The sequence below is a fragment of the Protopterus annectens genome, chromosome 8.part0 (genome assembly GCF_019279795.1).
Source record: "Protopterus annectens isolate FY-2018-M chromosome 8.part0, PAN1.0, whole genome shotgun sequence".
Lineage (NCBI taxonomy): Eukaryota > Metazoa > Chordata > Ceratodontiformes > Protopteridae > Protopterus > Protopterus annectens.
In genome coordinates this window covers 929,242,121-929,266,550 of record NC_056741.1, presented here as the reverse complement: position 1 = coordinate 929,266,550, position 24,430 = coordinate 929,242,121, and positions in this window count along the sequence as shown.

The following is a 24,430-nucleotide window of genomic DNA, read 5'->3' as shown; positions in this document are numbered from 1 at the left end:
CATGTCATCCCAGGCTGACTGACACTGGGATCCCCTTTGAATGACACCAATATGTTAGCCAACTGTTACAATTAATCAGCTCGTCTGTATACTGTGCCATCATTCTTGGTGAGGGTAAGATGCTACACAAGGTTAGGGTCATACTGGCCTGGGTTACATGATCAGAGAGCTCCTCTATGTCTTTTGTCATGTAGTCCAGGGAGGAATGTCTGAGGTCATTCACACCAGCATGGACAGTGATGGAGCCATATTTGTACTTGCTTTGGAGTGACCTGAGTGCATGTGTAATGTGGCGGAACCTGCCACCTGACAGACAGCTCAAAGTGTCCTTCTCCTTGTTCAGCTTGGTGAGTGTGATGTCAGTGTGTCTGACAACAGAGTCACCTATTACAAGTGTATTAGGTGTGTTGTTTAGCCCTAAGGGCAGTGACTGTGTGGCACACTGACTTTGTGAACCATGTGATATGTGGGTATTGTTGTGGGGTAGCTATTGTTTGGGTGTCTGATTAGGAGGTCTCTGCTGCTTAGGCAGATATTATTTAGAGCCTCTGAGTATTTATTTGTGTGGTAATGCATTTTGTTTGCTGTCGCTATAGGTCTATGTGAGACTGGATTTGTGGTGTGTGGGGTTACCTTCACCACCTGACAGACTGTGCTGGTCATGGGACGAGAGAGCTCATATATATCTGAGTTTGTTGGGAGGAGGTGAAGGTTGTCTGTGTACATAAGGCAGTTGTAACATTGCCTCAAACGTCCCATATTCACCAGCTGGACTGGAGAGTACACACAAAACCAACCTTTGGACATGCCAGGATATTATGATGATATACTCTCTGTTGACTGATCAAAAGGGATCAGTAGGGTGTTACATGTGTAAAAGAGTATAACAGGGGTTTAGTGCTCAGGTTTGTTGGTGTTTTGGAAAGATTATCTGCGAAGGAGTCCAGACAGAACCATGACAATTCCTTCAGCTATGTCATACATAGCAATGTTCACTCATATATGTCCTGAGTCAGGGCCAACTGTACCTGACTGACAATGCCGACATCCTGTCGGACAGGCCCATACATACATACTCCACTCCCACTGACAAAAGTCCCTATCATCATACCAGGAGATATCACATGTAGAATGGGTAAACAGCTCCTTCCAAAGCTGAAAACATGGCATCAATTGGATTACGTTGTTTCCCTATATGTGTCATAAGTGAACTACAGAACAAACAGATCCTGCACCTGAACAGTCTGTTGAGCCTCACCCTCTCTACAGGGTCTGAAACTGTTGAATGTGTTACAGCAACATACGGCACACCCCACAAGTGTTGGTGCACAACAGACCATGGGAACTATAGTCCTATAAGCCTATGACGTCTGATCTGCAAGGCCATTGAGTCAATCATGATTGAAGTCATAAACAGAGCTATTGGAAGCCAACAAACACACAGCCCTACCAACTGTGGTATGATCATGGGCAGATCATGGTTCCCAAACCTGCTAGACTGTTTGCAAGGCAGCCACCCAGGACACCACTGAAGGGAGCTACACACATCACACATCTGAATAGCCCTTTATCAACATCACAGACACATGTTGTATCCACAAAATCAACAACCTGTGCATAAATATGTATTGTCATATGAATGAATGGCAATTTGTCCACAGAGAGATCACACAAGCTAAGAATTGTGGAGTCCTTTTCAAGCTGTTAACACCTGCTGACCCACATGGTTCATTCCTGGGATTGCATACAACAAAGTGCACACACATTACCATGTCCAGTCTGACGATGTCAGCATCCAACAAATATAGCAGGAGAAAAGAAGACACCCAGTAAAGTAATGCATATCTCTGTAGCATCATAACATAGGTAGGGGGTTGAATCCTGCAATTGCTCAGTGTGTGTGTGTGTGTGTGTGTGTGTGTGTGTGTGTGTGTGTGTGTGTGTGTGTGTGTGTGTGTGTGTGTGTGATTCCCTTTGAGAGGAGTGCCCTTTTTGGAGACTGGGAAAACACTTTAAAAGAGGTAAACTCCTCTTTGGCAGGTCTGATGATGTCAGTATCCCACAAATATAGCAGTGGAGATAAAAACTCCCAGTAAAGCAAATAGTGCATCGTATTAATGTGTATCACTCTAATATCATAACATAGTTAGGTAGGGGTTTGAATCCTGCAATTGCTCAGTGTGTGTGTGGGGGTGGTGTATGTGTATGTGTGTGATTCCCTTTGAGAGGAGTGCCCTTTTTGGAGACTGGGAAAACACATTAAAAGAGGTAAATTCCTCTTTTGCAAGTCTGATGATGTCAGTATCCCACACATACAACAGTGGACATTAGATCACCCAGTAAAGCATATAGCGCGGTGTGTTAATCAGGGGCGGCTCGTGGCATAGGGCTGCCGGACTGCAGCCCCCTCAAAAAGAAAAAAAGAAAGAAAAAGAAATGAAAATGAAAAATATTTTTTAAAATTAGCGGACTCGCATGCGCATAGACCGAGTCCCGGCTTATCGGTCTATGCGCATGCTCAACTATCGGCCGTCCCCATAGGGGACACAAGGAGCGTCTGTGCACTTTTACAGTGCACAGACCCGCCAGGATTATGGGACGTGTCCGGACTGCAAGAGGAGCAGCAGGGACTCGGGACAGTGCCTTAGGGATCTCGTCGGGAAGGAGCATGTGGATCTCGCGGTCTTCAGTATTGCGGGAAGGATGTATGTGACGTTAACTCTGGATGTATTCAGGTAAGGTGCCTTTCAATTTACAATGTTTATTTTCTTTTATTTGTGTATGGTGCTTGTGCTTTACTGGAGTTTGTGTATGGTGCTTGTGCTTTACTGGAGTTTGTGTATGGTGCTTGTGCTTTACTGGAGTTTGTGTATGGTGCTTGTGCTTTACTGGAGTTTGTGTATGGTGCTTGTGCTTTACTGGAGTTTGTGTATGGTGCTTGTGCTTTACTGGAGTTTGTGTATGGTGCTTGTGCTTTACTGGAGTTTGTGTATGGTGCTTGTGCTTTACTGGAGTTTGTGTATGGTGCTTGTGCTTTACTGGTGTGTGTGTGTGTGTGTGTGTGTGTGTGTGTGTGTGAGAAAATGCCCCAGGTGCTTATGGTGGTGTGGTAGGGAATGCCTCAGGCTTGAACCCTGTACCCTGTATGCAGGTGTTAAAGACTTGAGTTCCCTACCCACCACCATTAAATTTCAGATTTTACCTCATATTTGATCTGATCTGTTCCTCATAATATCTGTGGTTTGTAAATGTTGCAATGCTTGATATTTGATGGTGTAGTAGTAGCATTGTTGCCTCACAGCTGCAGGTTCTTGGGTTTGATTCTTGGCTGGGGTTCCTTCTTTGTGGGGTCTGTATCTTCTCCCTGTGTTTGTGTGGGTTTGCTTTGTGCCCTCCCATGTTACAAAGACATGTCTGCATTATTTCTTCCTGGGCCTCGCTGAAAATTTGTTTATTTGTTCCAAGTCAGACTGTCCTGATTAAAAATGTTAAATAAAATTGATAGGCATTTGAATTTCAGACTTAAGGGTTTCTGAATGTTTAATTCCTGTATTTGATGGTGCAGTGGTAGTATTGTTGCCTCACAGCTATAGGTTTTCTGGTTTGATTCTTGGTTGGGGTGGCTTCTGTGTGAGTCTGCATCTCCTGCCTGTGTTTGTGTGGATTTGCTCTGGTGCCCTGCCATTTTACAAAGATGTGTCTGCAGTTTTAATCCCTGCGTCTCTGCTGAAAATTGTTTTGTTCTGTCCAGTAAATTTGACAGGCATTTGAATTTCAGACTTCAGGTTTCTGAATGTTTAATTCCTTGCAGATTTGATGGTGCAGTGGTAGTATTGTTACCTCACAGCTATAGGTTTTCTGGTTTGATTCTTGGTTGGGGTGGCTTCTGTGTGGAGTCTGCATCTCCTGCCTGTGTTTGTGTGGATTTGCTCTGGTGCCCTGCCATTTTACAAAGATGTGTCTGCAGTTTTAATCCCTCGTCTCTGCTGAAAATTGTTTTGTTCTGTCCATAGTAAATTTGACAGGCATTTGAATTTCAGACTTCAGGTTTCTGAATGTTTAATTCCTTGCAGATTTGATGGTGCAGTGGTAGTATTGTTGCCTCACAGCTATAGGTTTTCTGGTTTGATTCTTGGTTGGGGTGGCTTCTGTGTGGAGTCTGCATCTCCTGCCTGTGTTTGTGTGGATTTGCTCTGGTGCCCTGCCATTTTACAAAGATGTGTCTGCAGTTTTAATCCCTCGTCTCTGCTGAAAATTGTTTTGTTCTGTCCAGTAAATTTGACAGGCATTTGAATTTCAGACTTCAGGTTTCTGAATGTTTAATTCCTTGCAGATTTGATGGTGCGGTGGTAGTATTGTTGCCTCACAGCTATAGGTTTTCTGGTTTGATTCTTGGTTGGGGTGGCTTCTGTTTGGAGTCTACATCTCCTGCCTGTGTTTGTGTGGATTTGCTCTGGTGCCCTGCCATTTTACAAAGATGTGTCTGCAGTTTTAATCCCTGCGTCTCTGCTGAAAATTGTTTTTGTTCTGTCCGCAGTAAATTTGACAGGCATTTGAATTTCAGACTTCAGGTTTCTGAATGTTTAATTCCTTGCAGATTTGATGGTGCGGTGGTAGTATTGTTGCCTCACAGCTATAGGTTTTCTGGTTTGATTCTTGGTTGGGGTGGCTTCTGTGTGGAGTCTGCATCTCCTGCCTGTGTTTGTGTGGATTTGCTCTGGTGCCCTGCCATTTTACAAAGATGTGTCTGCAGTTTTAATCCCTCGTCTCTGCTGAAAATTGTTTTTGTTCTGTCCGCAGTAAATTTGACAGGCATTTGAATTTCAGACTTCAGGTTTCTGAATGTTTAATTCCTTGCAGATTTGATGGTGCGGTGGTAGTATTGTTGCCTCACAGCTATAGGTTTTCTGGTTTGATTCTTGGTTGGGGTGGCTTCTGTTTGGAGTCTACATCTCCTGCCTGTGTTTGTGTGGATTTGCTCTGGTGCCCTGCCATTTTACAAAGATGTGTCTGCAGTTTTAATCCCTGCGTCTCTGCTGAAAATTGTTTTGTTCTGTCCGCAGTAAAATTGACAGGCATTTGAATTTCAGACTTCAGGTTTCTGAATGTTTAATTCCTTGTATAATTGATGGTGCAGTGATAGTATTGTTACCTCACAACTATAGGTTTTCTGGTTTGATTCTTGGTTGGGGTGGCTTCTGTCTGCATCTCCTCCTGTATTTGTGTGGATTTGCTCTGGTGCCCTGCCATTTTGCAAAGACGTGTCTGCAGTATTAATCCCTGCATCTCTGCTGAAAATTGTTTTTGTTCTGTCCGCAGTAAAATTGACAGGCATTTGAATTTCAGACTTCAGGTTTCTGAATGTTTGATTCCTTGCAGATTTGATGGTGCAGTGGTAGTATTGTTGCCTCACAGCTATAGGTTTTCTGGTTTGATTCTTGGTTGGGGTGGCTTCTGTGTGGAGTCTGCATCTCCTCCATGTGTTTGTGTGGATTTGCTCTGGTGCCCTGCCATTTTACAAAGACGTGTCTGCAGTTTTAATCCCTGCTGAAAATTGGTTTTGTTCTGTCCGCAGTAAAATTGACAGGCATTTGAATTTCAGACTTCAGGTTTCTGAATGTTTAATTCCTTGCATAATTGATGGTGCGGTGGTAGTATTGTTGCCTCACAGCTATAGGTTTTCTGGTTTGATTCTTGGTTGGGGTGGCTTCTGTTTGGAGTCTGCATCTCCTGCCTGTGTTTGTGTGGATTTGCTCTGATGCCCTGCCATTTTACAAAGACGTGTCTGCAGTATTAATCCCTGCCTCTCTGCTGAAAATTGTTTTTGTTCTGTCCGCAGTAGAATTGACCGGCATTTGAATTTCAAACTTCATGTTCTTCAGAATACATAGTAGCACAACCTTTTTTCTAGCAATTTTCTAAGTTTATAAGATGAATATTTTAAATTTGTCCCTATTTTTGGGACTGTATTCCCCATTATTGGCTTCGTCCAGGTTTTGTGCTAAGGTTGACAGCTATGGCAAGAACTGAATTCACTGAATATGGACTGTAGAATTGTGCATATTTACTGATAAAGGTGCACTGTAGAATTGTGCATATTTACTGATAATGGTGGACTGTAGAATTGTGCATATTTACTAATAATGGTGGACTGTGGAATTGTGCATATTTACTAATAATGGTGGACTGTAGAATTGTGTATATTTACTAATAATGGTGGACTGTGGAAGTCTGAGTAGACTTTTTATGATAAATGTTCTCAACTGGGCAGTTTTGCCATTATGGGTGCATATGTTTTGTTTCATTGCTTACTGGAAAAATGTTCAAAACAAATTTAAAACACCCTCTAACAAGTGTACTGTATTGTACAAGGAATATAATTTTAGTACAATGAGGAAGGTGTATCAAAGAGCACATGTATGTTTCATATGCAAGGGGCCTATGATTCAAACAGCCCAAAATTAATCTTTATCTGCCACTGGCAAAATGTATTTTCTTTGAATGTGGGTTTCAATGCTGTTTCAATGAATGTGAGTTTCAAGGGCAGAGAAGTTTTAATGCTAAGTTTTCATTGTGAGACTGCATTGCTTTGTTTAACAGATTACTTAATGTTTGTGCTGTAAAATACAAAATAAAACTTTCAAATGAAGTCCAATCATTGAAGTAAAGCAGTATGCACATTAGTGTTTATGGTAAATGGAGTGAAATAGCCAAGTAATGGTTAATTGGAATGGCTGCAGAGGCTCCAGTTCAACCATTATTTTGTCAGGGGGGGAAGGGCAGCAAACTCAGACAGGCCCAGCTGAACTATACCTCCCAACTGTCCAGATTTTCAAAGAATGAATAGATTTTTGCTTCTTATTTTTGGTTTGTTGTTCATAAAATTTGTAGTTTTAATTCCTAAATGATTTGCCAGAAGTCACTAAATAATAAGTTTCAGACTTCATAACCTTCATAAAAATGCATGTTAAAGTAAGAGCCGTTCTATCAACTGTCTCAATTTATACAAGAGCAATTTTTAGTACTGTTTATATGTGCCCCAATATATTTGGCCTTGTTCAGATTTACTGCATTAACAGGTTGAGAGGTACATGCAAATAAATTGCTTTATAGAATTAGGCATAGCCAACCTCTCAACTGTCCCCAATTTTTGGCTCAAAATGTTGCTCTTCCCTAATAATCCCTCCAAAAATAGCAATTTTGGAAGAAAACATGGAGGGTTTACAATTAAGAAATAACTGTAATAATCAAAGTTATAGATTACTTGAAATGCATGTAGATTCTTTTATTTTGTCAGCTGCTCAAGGTAGCAGTACTAATATTAAAGTGTCCCTTCTTTGACAGGTAGAAGCTGTATTGTGTGTCTATTTTATATTTTTGCATCACATTTTGGTCCATTTTTCATAAAATTGTGTTTTTGGCAAATTAGTGACAAATCACTAAAGACTGAAGTTAGAAAATGACAGACATTTGAGTTTCAGATTTTATACCCTTCAGAAAATTCATACTAATGCAAGACCTATTCTATTATCTTTCTAAGTTTATTAGAGCAATATTTAAAAATTGTCCTTCTTGTTGTGCCTTTGTCCCACTTCTGTGTATGGCTTTGTCCAGATTTCTTGCTCTTGAAGTTGAGAGGTATGACAAATGTGTCAGGGCCATCACAGTCAGCCAGAGAGATTTCAAATTGTGACATGCTTGTTGCACCCCACTCCCCCATGTAGTGACTCTGGATGTGTCCAAGCAAGGCAAGGAGTAGTTGTATCTACCTTGGATGGGGAGGACACACTGCATAAGTACTACAGTGGCTTTTCATCTGTCCTTGATTTTGCAGAATGGTCTGGTTTCTGTCATATTTTTGTACTGTTGATTTATGCTTATTACTCAAAGTGCCTGTTGCTCTGTGTTTAAGTAGCAATGCTTTAATGACCATAAGGTAAGCTTGTCTGACATCGTAAGATGCAAGTAAGCTTTAATAAGCATACTGTTAAAGAATTGCCAACATTGAAAGCCTTTCTGTTGTTGCCATGCAGAGAATACTTGACTAGATAATGTATAAGCTTTGGGTATTAAAGGACAGGATTCCATTATTTTAAAAAGCTCATTACACTTGTTGGAGACTTCCAGTCATCTCTACAGGCTTTACCCGTAAACTAAACAGAATGCCAATCATGTGTGGTCCATAACCTGTACAGTAATCCTTTAAGCAATGTATCTTGAGCTTGTTTCTTGTTTGCTTTTCATTTTTACTTTTATCATGTTTTGACCATGAAACGTTGTCAGGGAGCAGGTCTTTTTTGGATAAGAAACATTTTTACAAGTGGGGGCATCACATAGATTTCTACTTTCAGCATGTTGCTTGGTACTTTAATAAAGCTGAATATATTATAATTAGAACTGCAGTGCAAGGAGAAGTAGTTTGAGTTGAGTGCTTCTGGTTTTTCTTATACTTGATTTTGACTGGCATTCCAGTAATGTATTTAAAAAGTAACTTATTTTTTCATGCCTCACAACCTTTTGTTTCCATCTAGATATTAAGTAAGCTGTCATGCAACCAATGCATTGAAATATTTTTATTCTTCTACACTTATTTTTGTCTTGATTGGACTTTCATAATGATGGTTTGCCACCCAGGGCAGCGTATTTAATTAAAGTTAGTTTTTTTGTGGTTTTGTGCATAGCTCCTCCCCTTTATGGTTGACCACACCCCTTCACTTTGACCCCGCCCATTCAGCGTCTCCTGCAGCCCCCCTGTGATTTGAAGTCACCAGCCGCCACTGGTGTTAATACGTACCACTCTAGAATTATAACATAGTTAGGTAGGGGTTTGAATCCTTCAATTGCTGTGTATGTGGATGTGTGATTTCTTTTGAGAGGAGTGCCCTTTTTGGAGACTGGGAAAACACATTCAAAGATGTAATCTCCTCTTTGGCAAGTCCTCTTTGACAAGTCTGATGATGTCAGTATCCCACAAATACAGCAGTGGAAATGAAAACTGCCAGTAAAGCATATAGCGCATCATGTTAATGTGTATCTCTGTAGTATCATAACATAGTTAGGTAGGGGTTTGAATCCTGCAATTGCTGAGTGTGTGTGTGTCTGTGTGACACTGTTGGTCAATGTGTTGTGGGTTTTACTTTTACAACTGTATGACATATCAGTAAAACAACAGTATGTGCATTGCACACTTCAGGTATCTGTGTGGCAAATACATATATGTACATGTGACCTCAATTAGTTCATAGGTGTAAAACCTGCTTTCTACATGAATACATCTGTTACCATTGACAGTCTGTGCTGCTGCTTCTCAGACCTTAGGTCACATATGTATGTATGTGGCAAGGCCAGCCACTGTAGTGATCTGTGGCCTAGGTCATCTGTGTCACACACACCCATGACAGTTTCTATAGAATAATGTGGGTGAGGGTTCATGCCTGGGGTGTATGTCAGACATGTTCAAACACAACACAGTCTGTCAATAATGGCCATTCATTATAGGTGTACAACACCTCCGCGGATATGCTACTGACCCCTTCTTGCTTATGTGATGCACTGAGAGACATCAGCATACCTTTGGAAATGTGAATACCAAAGGACAGATGACATAACATGTGGCTGTATGTACACATCGGTACCTCTGCTACATGTTGTGGGCTACTACCAATGTGGTACTGTCAGGATACTATGTATATAAATGAGGATGGCTATGCTATAGTTGGCTTATAGCTTTACAGCATGGGTTGGTCAACAGGTATCTGTCTGTATGATACCCTTGTGGAGGATAAGTGTCTCATCCAGAGAATGCATTGTAGGCCACTATATGCATTACCAGATCTGGACGGACATATCCCTAATGTGTTTGCTTGTACCTAGGATGGCTACATGCCATTATGTATACTACCAGAATGCAAAACAATGACCGATATAAACACTATCACCCACAGCATAATGTCAAACCATGTCATACACACATGTGTACCCAAGTTGTAACATATGTGTAGTAAAATTCATACTGGCCACCAATAGGAAATATGAAGTGTTAACACTGTGTAATACAGAGCATGTCACCCTTCCCATGTGTCCACTATGCACATACATGCAGACAGTGCACCTCCACCATTTTCACAAATGTACATCTGCAAATGTGTACTGCACACATCACACATGTACCATCCACTCACCAATACATGCTGCCAGTACCGCACACATCAGCCAAGTGGCACATGGGTGGACAATACAGTCTTGGAATTAACACTGGTGTAAACAATACAACACTGATAATCATAATGCATCATGCCTGCTCAGATATACCTACAAGGATATCAGTACACTTTGCTGTTGACAACATGCTAACATTGCTACACTGCTATGAGGTCACCCTGTGCATCAGCACCATGTAAGCCTGTTCCTGTATCATTGTCACAGATGACAGGAGGTGGCACAGTTTCATCATATGCACAGGTTGTGTTATTGGTTTGCCAGAGCCCAACAATGACCCATCCAATCGACACGTATATGTGTGTGTGTGTGTGTGTGTGTGTGTGTGTGTGTGTGTGTGTGTGTGTGTGTAAGGGACAACAGTACAGTATGGCTCAATGTTGGTGTAATGTGTGTGTATGTGTTAGCCCTAGGTGTTTGGTTTATGTGTGTGTGTCTGCATGCACCCAGTTCCACCTTGCGGCTGCCAAATACGGGAGGTTGTGGGACAGCCATGGACTGTACCTGTCAGGCTGTACAGATCACTGTCTCTGGCCAAGGACACAGTACCTGTGCCTGCCAGGGGTGCCACAGACAGTGTCTGGTACTAAGCCAGACAGGGTACTATCATCAGAGGCAGAGAGATGTCGACTGGACCCATGTCCCTGCTGGGACTGGCCAGAGCCACGTGCACGTGGTCATCTAGGACGATCTATTGACAGCCCAGCCCCAACATTGCTGGGGCTGGTACTGCCACTACATGAGTGGCTGGGACTTGTGTGTCATCTGCGACGACTGCCAGCTGATGATGTTGCTGGCATATGTCCATGTCGACGTCTCAGCTATCCTGCACTGTCCTGGCACATGGACATTACATTGCAGAGGACATCTAGTGTCTCCCCCCAATGTCTATCAATGAACTCAGTGAAGTTACAGATGGCACCGGCAAGGTCACGGATACTGTCATTGATAACAGTGTTGTGAGCCCTCTGCACTCTTAGTCCCTGCCTGGTGTACCATTCCATATGTGCCTGTGCCTGCATTATAGCCAGGAACATACCTGAGGTTGTGAGACCTCTGGGGGCATGTCTGCCAGGGACATTACGACCAGCAGAGCTCCCACAAGAACCCCTGGACATATGCTTATGTGGTACCATTCCAGGTGTCTGGGTATGGCTGCTGTGTGGGGTTGCATGTGCCATAGATACCACACTATCCTGGTCAATGCCTTCTGTATGCTGTTCCTCCGCTAAGGCCATTGGTGTTGAGGGATGTATTGGCAGTATGAATGTGCACATAGATGGGGTGGACAGCTGTGTACTGTCGATTGGCGGACCAATGACAGACCCTGACAAACCTGCCTGTGCCACTACACATGTGTCATCATGTCCACTATTTGTGGCAGTGACTTCAGGTTCTCTGCTGCACTCATCCAACAATACCTCAGCACCTGTGAGAGGAAGACAGGAAACACACTTCACAATCTGTACAGGATGTTAGCACACATGCACACATGAACACATGCACACATGCACAAATGAACACATGCACACATGCACAAATGAACACATGCACACATGCACACATGAACACATGCACACATGGACACATGCACACATGAACACATGCACACATGAACACATGCACATAAATACACTACTCAGTCAAGTTGACACACACACACACACACACACACACACACACACACACACACACACACACACACACACACACACACACACACACACACACACACACACACACACACCAACATCAGTACGGAACATATTCATTAGTGGTTGATGGTGGAGTACAGTATCACAAGCCAAAGAGTCCTATCAAATGTGTCAGCATGCAGGATGTGTGTTGCTCAACAGCATGCAGTGTGAGTGTGGGGAGTCCTTGTTGATAACAGTATACATGTTGTAGATGCATGTGTGTTGTTCAATGATTGGCCTCACCCTGGAACACAATGTGTACATGGAAACAATATTGCTGTGCAAGTCTGAAACGCTTTCCAATGTCCTGTGCACCATCACTCATAGGTATACATACCATGGCTGGATGCACACAATTATCAGGTGTATAGCAATGAATGCTATGTGTAGTACTGTAGTTACTGTAACTGGATGTAGTGCAGTACCATGAGCCATCATCAGGCAGCATCATGTGGTCAACCAAGGCCACTAATATATGTCACACTGGCAGCTATCTTGCTGTACCTGACCTGCACCACTTTGGCTACATTAACCATTTCACAGCCAGTTGTTACATGGGTATGTAAGGTGTTCAATAGGGAGCATTGCCTAACATGAATGTGTTGTGTGTTGAAGTGTGTCACACCACCCCATGATAGGCCTCTACCCCTCAGGTATAGTATGTGTGCTATGTTGATGACATTTGGGATACTGGAGTATGACCTTACAGCAGGTGTCTACATATGCCATGTGTATCATATTAACACTTACTGCATATGACAAAATGGTGTATGTTGTGTGCATGTGTATTGACTCTGCCTATACAATGTCCACTACAGTGTACCACAATTGGTTGGGATGCTCTGTGTATTGCATGCATTTGAGGCGGCTACTCATGTTACTGGGATGTGCATAGTCCCACAGAGAACATGCAGAGCATGCATTATGTGTAGGTGTCTTACATGCGTATATGGCCTACAAGTCTCCTATGACATGCACATGTTATATGCTATATTAAATGTAGAACACTCACCAGCATGGGTCTACTGTCTTGCTATCACACCATTGGGACCTACAAGGACATGAGACAGTTTGTCAGTGTCAACAACTATAGCATTGCTGCTGTGTGTTTGCAATTTTACAGTAGTACAAGAGGTGACAGTCACAGGCATACAAATTATGTTTCAAATTATCAGTATTGCATGACACCAGGCTCCACATCTTCTGAATACACAGTACACATCTGATAAATGCATGTTCTAACAATTGAGCTAGCAGTAGTCTACAGAAATGCCATGTTACCTGCACACTCTGCATCTACGTGCTGGGTGACTCCGGCCTCCATGATGACACATGTCTGTTGTACTGGTTGGCCAGGAGCCACCATGCTGAGGAGCAGCTCTTCCACTCTGGTGAGGGGGGATGTGTTGCTGCACCACCACCTGTGGCAAGCAGTTGTCTGTGGACATTGGAGGCATGCTGCCGGACATGTCTGATTAAATCACTGCACTGATGGCGTACCTGCTCATAAGTCCGGTTATGCATGCCTACATCATTCAACCAACGGACAACATCCTGCCACAGTGCAGTGTGCCCATGCTGGTCCTGGCTGGATCTGGTGAACAGCAGGTTGTGATGATTTATCAGGGCATCAAAGTTGATGTCCTCCTCCTCAGGGGAATAGGCAGGTTTCCTGTTGTGAGACATATCCCTGGAAGACAATAAAACAGTAATTGTGAGTAAGTCCTGTGGTACACTTAACATGCTAAAGTACAGACATCAATGAAATGCCATATATAGCAACCTATTGGCTGTCAGTAGATACACACTTTTAATACCACATATGACTGCTCAGCCCACAACTGCCTGACAGTGCCTGGCACATACTATATACCAAACCATATTCTGAACAGCAACAAAGTGAAACTAGTATGTAAGACTATACAAAAGTACATGGCACACTGTATGTGACACAATGCACCACCTAGCCACAGGAGGTGTATATGAAGCTAATGCATGCAGACATTTGTCATCCATTGAAATGAATGTAAAGTACAGTTACAGTACTACCAGTACACCACACTACTTGTTGATAGCAAACCTCTCAGTAACATATGTGCACATTCATCACTATAGGTGGCATACTGCTGTACTACAATGTACATGTTGCTAGATATGCACTTATATCCTGTGACACACATACCACTAAGGCCATGTTACAGGCATACCCACACACGCACATCAGACATACCTACAAGACACAAAGGTATGGCAACCCAGATTAGTTTTACCTGTGTAACATACAGTACTGTGTGTCAGCACCTACAAATCCTCATGCCTGAGGTATGTAATGTGTGAGGACTACAGGTAACAAACAAAAAAGTGTTTCCAAGCAATGTGGATATAAACCATACTGTGCTGTTTAGGCCTACAGCTTCAGGTAGTACTACAGTTCATATGGGATTTGTATTCACTAGTGTTAACAATCAATAAGCATACATGTACTGCTTTAGCCTACAATGGCACACTCCGGTCAACACCATGGGACTACGTCACACCGTATGCCATACTGCTTTTCCTGCATGGCAATAGCATACGTATATTTTGCTGGGATTAGAGCTGCAACACTACATACCATGATATACACAGTTTCCCACTAGGCTATCACACATATACACAACTTTGACACATTCGCCTACACATTCACCATTACACCCAGTCAACCTCACATAGCAAGTAATGCAACAAGCACATGCGTGTGTGTATTGGGTCCTATGTAGCTAATAGGCTATTATCCGTAGGGCCTATGGAAGCCTAGCCATATGGTACACTGCCCTTCAACACCCATGTAATGTAGGTTCATGTGCCTCTGTCATGCAGAGCCACAGAGGTGATTCCCGAGTTGTGTTTCCTATCTCACATCCAATCATCATGATTATTCATGACAACTGCTAATGAGGACCTTCATTTGCTATTGATAGGTAGTTAGTTCCAGAGTATGGTATGTGTCTGAGATGATAATGTACCACTCCATCATGTTCTGCTTTTTGATGTTACAAGGTTTAGATCAGTACAGTGTGTAGCTTGTATGGAGTTTAATCTGTTTATATGGAGCATGTCCAACACCTGTGGGTGTGACATAGCTTTGTATGTTAGGCAGAGGTTGCCTCTGGGTAGGCAGTATGCGACACAGTGTAGCTGTGGTTTTGTAAGACAGTCTGCATAGGGCATCTGTTTGAGTCTGGTAATACTATTTGTGAGGTATGTGTCTGGTGTTTACAGTCACTGTGGATGTCTTCTGAGGTACATACCAACAGGGCCAATGTACTCTATGATGGGTGTTATGACTGATGAGTACAGTGGAACACTGACCTCTTTTTCCATGGATGACACACCTTTTCTGATGACATGTGGACCATACTCAGTTTACATGACTAGTGTGGCACTGTGATTATCAATAGGGACACTACTGTCCACCTGTGTCCCGTAGTCTCTTATCACACTTTTGGTGTTGAGTAGACTACCACCTATGTGGTAGCTCATGGGTACAGGGTTTTTAACAAAAGGGATGGCAATACGTTTACAACATTGAGCTTGAGCGTACATATGAACATCCATTGGTATACATATAGATATACATATAGGCACATATACAGTCCACCTTTCATGATGGGAATATCAATTATGCAAAGGTTGAGAGGGATGCAGTTATGTAATGATATTACACAGTCTTGTGCAGAATGCATGGAAGGTATTCTCAGCCCATGTATCTTTAGCAGGACCCCCTATCTGGAAGACTAAAAACCTAACAAATCATACCCATGGCATTTAAACACCACATGTCCTATGCCAGCACTGTATGCTGTCTTGTTTGCCACACACTACAACCTACATATAAATATACACATAACAACCTGCACCAACATATAAATGTCCAACCTTCACAAACAGTTGCAGTATGTCCCTTGCTCTATGCATATGTTCAGATGCTAATTTATCAGACACATAAATATCTCTCCATATGTGTGTGCCATACACACACAGGGTCCACACTGTTGTAAGTCCATACACCTCATGGATGACCTGTTGGGCCTTGCTACAACATGGACAGTTGTCACATGTGTGCATACAGTAATAGTACAGGGAGTATATATAGCTGCAAATGCTAACATTACTATACTAGACTAGTACAGCAGTTGCCAATGCTAAACTACACATTATGTGACTATCATGCATGTCTTACTCTGTCACATCCAATTTTATATAGGTGTTTGCACTACTCCCCCAAACTGCCATTATACGCAGTACTGTACAGACCATAGATAACATGTTCATATGTTCGACATATAATGCTGAGCTACATATGTCACAGTTATGTCCCACTGCACACAGGTACACACTAATTTGTCCATGGCAGTAGTTATGCATAGCATCACTGCATACATACCTACTGCTGCCACATATGTATGTTTCAGAGTATGTACAGTACTATTCATAAACATGTACTACTTGCCGGTAACTACAAATCTGTTACATACCTGTTACTCACTTTCAGGTCCATCTGTGTATGCTTTGACAATTGTTTTTTTATTTATTAAGTAAAGTTTTTTACTTAAGTTTTATTATTGGTTATTAATTAAGTTTTTTTTCTTAATATATTTAGGTTATAATTAAGTAAATATATTTTTTACTTAATTAAAGATTTCTTTATTAAGTAATAAAGTTTGTCACTACTCTCCAGGAGTTCTAGAGTTGCTGACACATGCAATGTAATGATTGCATGTGGGGATAGCAAGTACAGTCTGCTTTTATAAGTATCTGCGCATGTGCATGTGATGCCGTCTGCACCAATTGGTGCCTAGCATTTGGTAAATGCATACAGCCTGCTGTGTGGTAATTGCAGTACTCACTGTCATAGCAACCCAATGCTATGAATTGATAATGTATGTAGGTGTAGCCCTTTCAGATTTCCAGAGTGGGGCCCATGCTTGTTTGCTGTGGACACTGTTGTGTAAGTCAGAAGGTTGGTATACTTTTTATATCAGAAGCTAGAGGTGTAGACAGTGATGTATATGTTGTACTCAGACCTGACTGTTGCCACTTGCAGTACAGAGCTATCAGTGTAGAGTTTGTCACCCCTACAAATGCTTACACAACATTTATGTGACTATGTAGTTTCTTTTCTACTCATATAATTAAGTGCCATACAAACGTAGTTATTGAGAAGTATTCTTTTGGCACATGAACTGTTTGTGAACTGTTATACTGTGAATATTAATGTACTCACTTCTACAAGGTTTGTGGTTTTATTGTTGACATTAGCACAGGGTTCACAGAACAACTGGACAATTCCAGTACTGTGTATGCCTACCTACTTCCTTGGTAGACACTAAACACACAAGTGTATTTAAATTGTGTGTGTGTGTGTGGGGGGGGTGCTGTCATACAGAGAGCATTATTTATTATTGTGTGAATGTTATCTTACTGGACTTAAAGGATTGGTGTGTACCTGTTAGTTTATCAAGGCAGGTGGTCTGTCTGCATGGTTCCCAACTGTAAACCTATCCAGATGGTAGTCAAATGTTACACTGTTATTCTTTGTCTGTGCAACCCACAGGTGTTTTCATCACTGGTACAATGGCATTGTTACAGTCAGGTGCTACCAGTACATGGCTACATCCTTTGGTATTTCTGTGTTGTACTCCTACATAAGGGTATGCTTGTGGAAGTCTTACCAAAGCTATTTGCAGAGTGTGAAATAGCAGAATAGCTGTTATGCCTGTGTGCTTGTGCCTCTGCCAGGCCTATGAAACACTCAGATACATCTTTGCATGGAGTCAGGGATAGGTAGTTAAAAGTGAGGTACACCTTACACATAATAGAGACAGTAAGTGTAGACTTGAGTGGAGCAGTGCATATGGATTAGTACTCCTTTTATGAAGTACAAGTGGTGTTGACTGTTATTATTGTCAGTATTCATTGTGTAATACCCCACCTTTCTGACTGACGTCAGTACTTTTCAGAGGGATTCAGAGGGACAAAGCTAAAATATGTTTCACAATCAGGGACATCCCTGTAAAGTAGTCACAGTTAGGTCATACGGCTTCTGCCTAATCAGATATGCCACTATTTGTCCTGCTATGATACTGTGTGGGTGTTGTAAAGTGCCTCTTTAACATTATTTGCTGCTAGAATGGCTGCTTCTCATATCACACTCATGTAATGCATTCCACAACAATTGCTGGTAAAGATCCACAGAACAAGCTTTGTGTTATGGACTTCCTATTTTTCCTTTACATTCAGTCATTGTAATGCATGATATATTTCTTTCAGCACCAGGTTATTGTATATCTGCTGTGGCTTAGTGGTAATTCATGCAGTCTAGTGTGTCAATGGGCTGGGGTTCGAGACTGAAAGAGGTATTTTATTTTGCTGCTGAGCAGACCAAGGGCCCTGACATAGAGTGACTAAGGCACTTTTAATAGTTGTAACCAGGTTTGTGTGGGTTTGCACGATGTTTAGCATTACTAAGCTATGCTCACACATGCGCACACTCACTTAATCCCGCTTACTACGGCTTAAAAGTGCTTACTCCCACTAACCCCTGCACTAATTTCTTTGAAAGAAAAGAAAATGGGGAGATAGGAAAGTGGTGAAAAAGGGGGCACAAAGAGGGAAAGACAGTAGGGAAACAAGATCGGGATGTGCAGAACGGGTGTAGGGAAGGTCCATAGCTGCCCATTGCTTTACCAGTAACAGCTGTGCATGTGCAATAACTTTGGAGTGATATTTGAAATCTTCCACCCCTGAGAGACGGGTGAGGACAACAAAGTATGTTGTACTGCCATTTGTAATTATCAGTTTACATGCCCAGCGGACATGTGTGCAAAATGGGCAGCTATGTATGGAGCGTAATTTTTTTGTGGGTACAGATTGCCCTTTTCTTTTTTTTTTCAGGTGAGAGTGGAAATTGAGGTAGAGAAAGTAGGATTATTTGGGGAGGTAGGTTGGGGAGGTAAACAGATAAGACAAACAAGACACATACAGGGGCGGTGTATGACACATGGAGTGGGTGAATACAATTGACAGGGATGGATGTTTGGAAATCGCAAGCCCATGATCCCACAGATGGTAACAGTGGAACTGAGATCCCCACCCATGGGCAGTCACCACTGCACCTTCACAGCCCTGAGGGTGGCTGTGCTGGGGGCTGCTTAAGACGGGCAGGCTCACCAGTGAGACAAGCCACTCTCGCCTCAAGCTGGCATAGGGCATCAGCAACTGAATGCTGGATCTCCCTACGCACCACAACCCGGACCCTTCGAAAGGTGACAGGTGGCCCTTCTCCGCCCACGCTTGCATGGCGGGGGCGAGCCCCATCCCCTGCAGCGCTTCCACCCGAAGGTGGAACAGGACCAATGGAGGAGGGGAGCCCGGGCTGGGCACTGGACTTGCTGGTGCCAGGTGCACTCGCCAGCTGAGGAGGGACAGGTGGGTCCACTGGGACCGACCTTCCCATACGTTCTGTGATTAAGTGTGCTTAATTACAACAAAAACAACAGCATTCCAAATTAGTTGTAACAGCATGCAGTAATATTCCCATTATCCCAAAACACCAAGGTTCCAACAGTTGAACAGCAAGCATAACACATGTATATATTGAACAACGGTGGACATTCCAACAGCATACAGGGATGATTGGTGGCAACAGACCACCATGATTGTGGTGTTTGAACAGGGCACATGCATCAAAGTGAATGCAAATATTTATAGAACAATAGGACATATGTCCCAAAAAATGTTTTGAGATTACACGTACCCATTGAGTTGTGGAATTGCATTGTTTATGCACATACGGTAGGGTGTAGAAAGAAACCTCAATTAACATCTTATAAGTACTTTTACTCTACACTACATTCCTATTGACTGCAGGTGTATATCCCCTACATGTATTGTTACACTTGGCAACATGCATTAGGTTGTGTAATGGGTTTGGCTAGTTCATTATATACTTGACCTATATCTGACATGCTAACTGTCCAAGATGCAGATGTTACTGCTACATATTTATTGATTGTATTTATATTTCTTTATCTACATATCTGGATGTGTTCACATGACATTTTCAGTTAGATTTGTACAGAACCCTACATTTCGTGTAGTGCACTCACATTTCTAGGGATCTAATTAACAAGCTACTTGTGTGCCAGATTTACTTATGCATGCCAGCCAGTAACTGACTGTTGAGGACTGTATATATGCTTCACAGCTACTGGTACTTCCATCAACCACTTTAGATGGGACTGCCCAACTGTGGGTTGCCAGCACTTATTAAAACAGTACTATTTGTGTAATGCAAGGGTACAACAACATTTCAAAGTAAGTGACACAGACACACTCCAGGTTTTATACCTTTATTAATTACATTACACACTTTTCCACAGGCTCTCTCCTTTATTTGATATTACAGTGCATATGGAAGACATATTCAAGACATATTATACCTTTATTAATAGGTTGGAACACTATTTTTCAGGCTCGCTCACTTATTTTATATGATGGTACATGCAGAGATATTATTCCGGACATATTTGACCTTTCTTAATGGGTTACTACACTCTTTTTCTGGCTCTTTGACTTATTTTATATAACAGTACATGCAGAGGAATTATTCAGGGCATTTTATGGCTGTATTATTGGGCTACAACACTTTCTTTCAGGCTCTCTCACCTATTTTATATAACAATACATGCAGAATAATTACTAACCTGCCTGGTGGCACAGCCTTAGCAGCCTATCTGAACAGGCTTGCTGATTCGCAGCATGGACACCTGCAGCTGTGAAGTAAATGAAGGGATATTGAGACATACCTATCCATTATACAGAATCAATTAGCATGTCTTACATACTGCATTCCATGGCTACCTACTCAGTATTGGGGCATCTTGCATCCCACTGGCCTCCTGTATCCATTGGTTCAGTAGGTCCTGCTTCCATCTCTTCGGGTCTGCATGGTGGTGACGGACCTGCTCACCAGTCCGAGAAATGCTTGTCACACTGGTGAGGTCATGAGTTAACCGGTTCCAAGCCTCTGCCTTGTACTCCATCCCTTGGAACTGGCCCTGCAGGAGTCTTGACTCATGACGGTGGAAAAGAAGCCAAACCATGTATTTCGACTCCTCGATGCCCCAACGTTGCGCTCTAAAGCATGTACCCTCTCCAGCACCAGCCATTCTAACTGCAGATGGGAGCTGCAATCAGTTATGGCAAGTATTCCTGCCTATGGGGCTTAAATATGCTGCATTTCCCACACTTTTTTGTGATTGGTCGTTTTTGAAAATTCTCGGATGACTGCAGATCTGCTTAGTAATGGTTAATCTACCATTTATAAGTATATGTATGTTAACAGTGGCTGTTTATCCTAAGCTGTCATGGCTTAGTGGTTCAGTACTTTGATTATGGTGATCAGAGTCCTGGATTCAAACCTTGTCATTGCATTTTATTTTACTACTGTCCAGACAGGCTAGGGGTGTGGCTGTGTTTAGGCAACTTTGCTCTACGTTGCTCCACGTTGCCCTACAGCACGCTGGTTGGTGTGGCGTACACTTCTACGCAAACCGATTGAGCTGGGTAAAGTGCTATTTAGCTATGGGCAACTCTATTGCACTGGGTAAAGTGCTATTTAGCTATGGGCAACTCTATTGCACTAGGTAAAGCGTTGCTTAACTACGGGCAACTATATTGCGCTGGCTAAAGCGCTTCTTAACTACTGGCAATTATATGTCAGGATTCTTTATAAATATATATTTTGTTCACTGATACATAGGCCATTTCAATGCTTTTTAGTAAAATTTTAATCATATATGTCAGGAATTATTTCATATACTAATTTAGAACATAAATAGGAAGGGGAGTGGTGGGACTCGAACCGTGAATGCCTCCTCTTTGTGCGAATGCTCTACCATTACACTATTGCTATTTGGTGTAATTTGCATAAACATTCCTTTTTATGCTCTTCCATGTCAGGATTGCTAACTGTAGCTAAGCAATGAGCACACCCGCGCACACATATGCAAATACGGGCAGCTATATCGGGAATTAGAAAAAAAATTAATGTTTTACTTTTTATAACTGTGCTGGGGGTTTACAATGTCAGGGAGTGTGGTGTTGGGTACATGGACATTTGAGCGGACTCGCTCTTGCGTGTTGACATTTTGCATTTCGGACACTTGCAGGGGCGTGGACCTTTAGACTGCTCGGCAGTTGGACATGCCCCCTGCTTTCCTGCATGGTCCGTGTCAGACTTGGAGTTGAGTCAGCATGCCCTAATGAATATTCATGGCACGCTGATGTCATACCATTCAACTGCAGCCTCCGAGTAAGACTTATTTAGTCTTACATGGAGGGTTCGTGAATCCGGGGGTTTGTGTTACCATTTATTTTCTGAAGAATGTGAAGTCTGAAATTCAAATGCCTGTCATTATTTAGTGAATTAAATCCTTTAGTGATTTGCCACAAAAATCCTGAAAACCACAGATTTTATGAGGAACAGATCAGAATATAATGCATGAATTCACAAGTGGTGGTGGCTAGGGACTTTAGGCTTTTTTTACCTTGTACCCAAGGTACAGACTTGAGCCTCCTGAGTACCTGTATGGACAGCCCATAACACAGATAACAAAAGCGGGCTGGCATGATATCTCACGGTAAAGTTTCAAGACAGTGGTTCATAATGCTATGTCTGCAACACTGACTGGATATCATCTGATATCCCTTTCTTGCTTCTCCACAGTTGCATTAGTGCACTGTTATCTGCAGCAACTTAGGAATCCACAGACTTGTTAGACTTTATTTTCATTTAAAAAGTTTAGTCAGCTGCAATAATCAACTGAAAATAACAGCAACAGATGCAATTAGAGTGTTTTCTGTTATTGCTCTATCCATATGAACCTTCCATTTCTTTTGTGTGTGCAACTGCTATACTATTGCAAGCAACAACAGATCTTTTTAAAAGTAGTTTCCATTTGTTCATTCATAAAAGCTTGTGGTTAATGTCCTGCTTTATCATAGAATGGTATCCTCATAGCATTGGTATTACTGTTGGTATCTATGCATTTTTAAGGTAGACTATCATTTAATGTTCGTTGTCTCACTGGATGAATATTTCATAACTGAGAGTTCTGTATCCCATTCAAGTTCATGTTCAAGCACTTTACAAAACACACACTCAAGCAATGCTATATAAAATAAAAACAAGCAAACACATTTCAGGAAAAAAAGGAATAACATTTGTAAATAAGTAATTTTCTAAGAAATGCCAAACTATTAAAATCAATCATACATTCTAATAACTATATATCAGTGTGAGCCAAACAAAGGTAAGTAAGAGCTCAGATAGTCACCAGCTATTAAAAAAATTACAATAATATAGAACCTAAAAATTGGGCCAAAATTCAGCAAGTTATGGCATTTCAGTCTTGAAATTAAGAATTGTACCAATGTTACAAGCCCACCACATAGCAAAGACAGTGCCAAAGAGCTTTAGTCTACAGATGCAAACCATCTATGACCAGTGATAAAATGTCTCCATCATGTAACAGCAGTCTGAAAACAAATTCAAAGAAATAGCTTAAGTAAATTACACACACACACACACACACACACACACACACACACACACACACACAAACACACTCTGTTCATTCACCCTGGACTTGAATTCATTTGAGTTACACTGTTTGCTCACAGAATAAATAAAAAACACGTAGAATGGCAGAATAAATGAATAAAAAACATGTTTCCTACTTGCTCATTCAGCCTGGAGTTCCGGGTTCCTGCCCATCGTCGCAGATAAGAGAGATTTCACCCTGGCCTGGACTTGAGAAGGCAGAAACTGTTTGCTCACAGAATACATGCATTTGTATACTGTTTCCTGCTTGCATTTCCAGTGGAAACACATTCAATGTCCAGAAATGTGTGCACTGAGTGCTTGAGCTCACTTCCGACAGGCTGATAGCCCTGACGGAGCTGATGTCATCGCACACGAGATGACGTCAGCTCAAAGCCATGATAAAATAAAAATAAAAAAAAACATGCTGGGAAAAAGTCAGAAATCAAGGGGTGCCACTCAGGAATCATGGCACCCCATTATTTGGACCCTAAAACCCAGTAAAAACTGAATAATTAGATACTTTTGGGAGGAATGCCCATCAGACCCACCTCTCCCACCTCATCTGGCCATGGCACCAGGCCCCAGCATGTCTGAGACCCACCCCAGGTCCCCATCATCCATCTGCTGTTACGCGTGGAAACTCAACACAGGTGGGGTGGAGAAACTATGGCTATGCGATTATGGATACAGGAGTGCCAGGGTTGGCTGTGCTGGTTCCAATGGAGTGGCCTGTGTAGGTCAGATAGTACGTAATAGGTATGAATGCATACACACATGCAGACATCAATATGTTGAAGTACATTCTCTGTAACACATGCACTCCATTTATTGACATAAATAATATGAATGTGCACAGAAACAAATG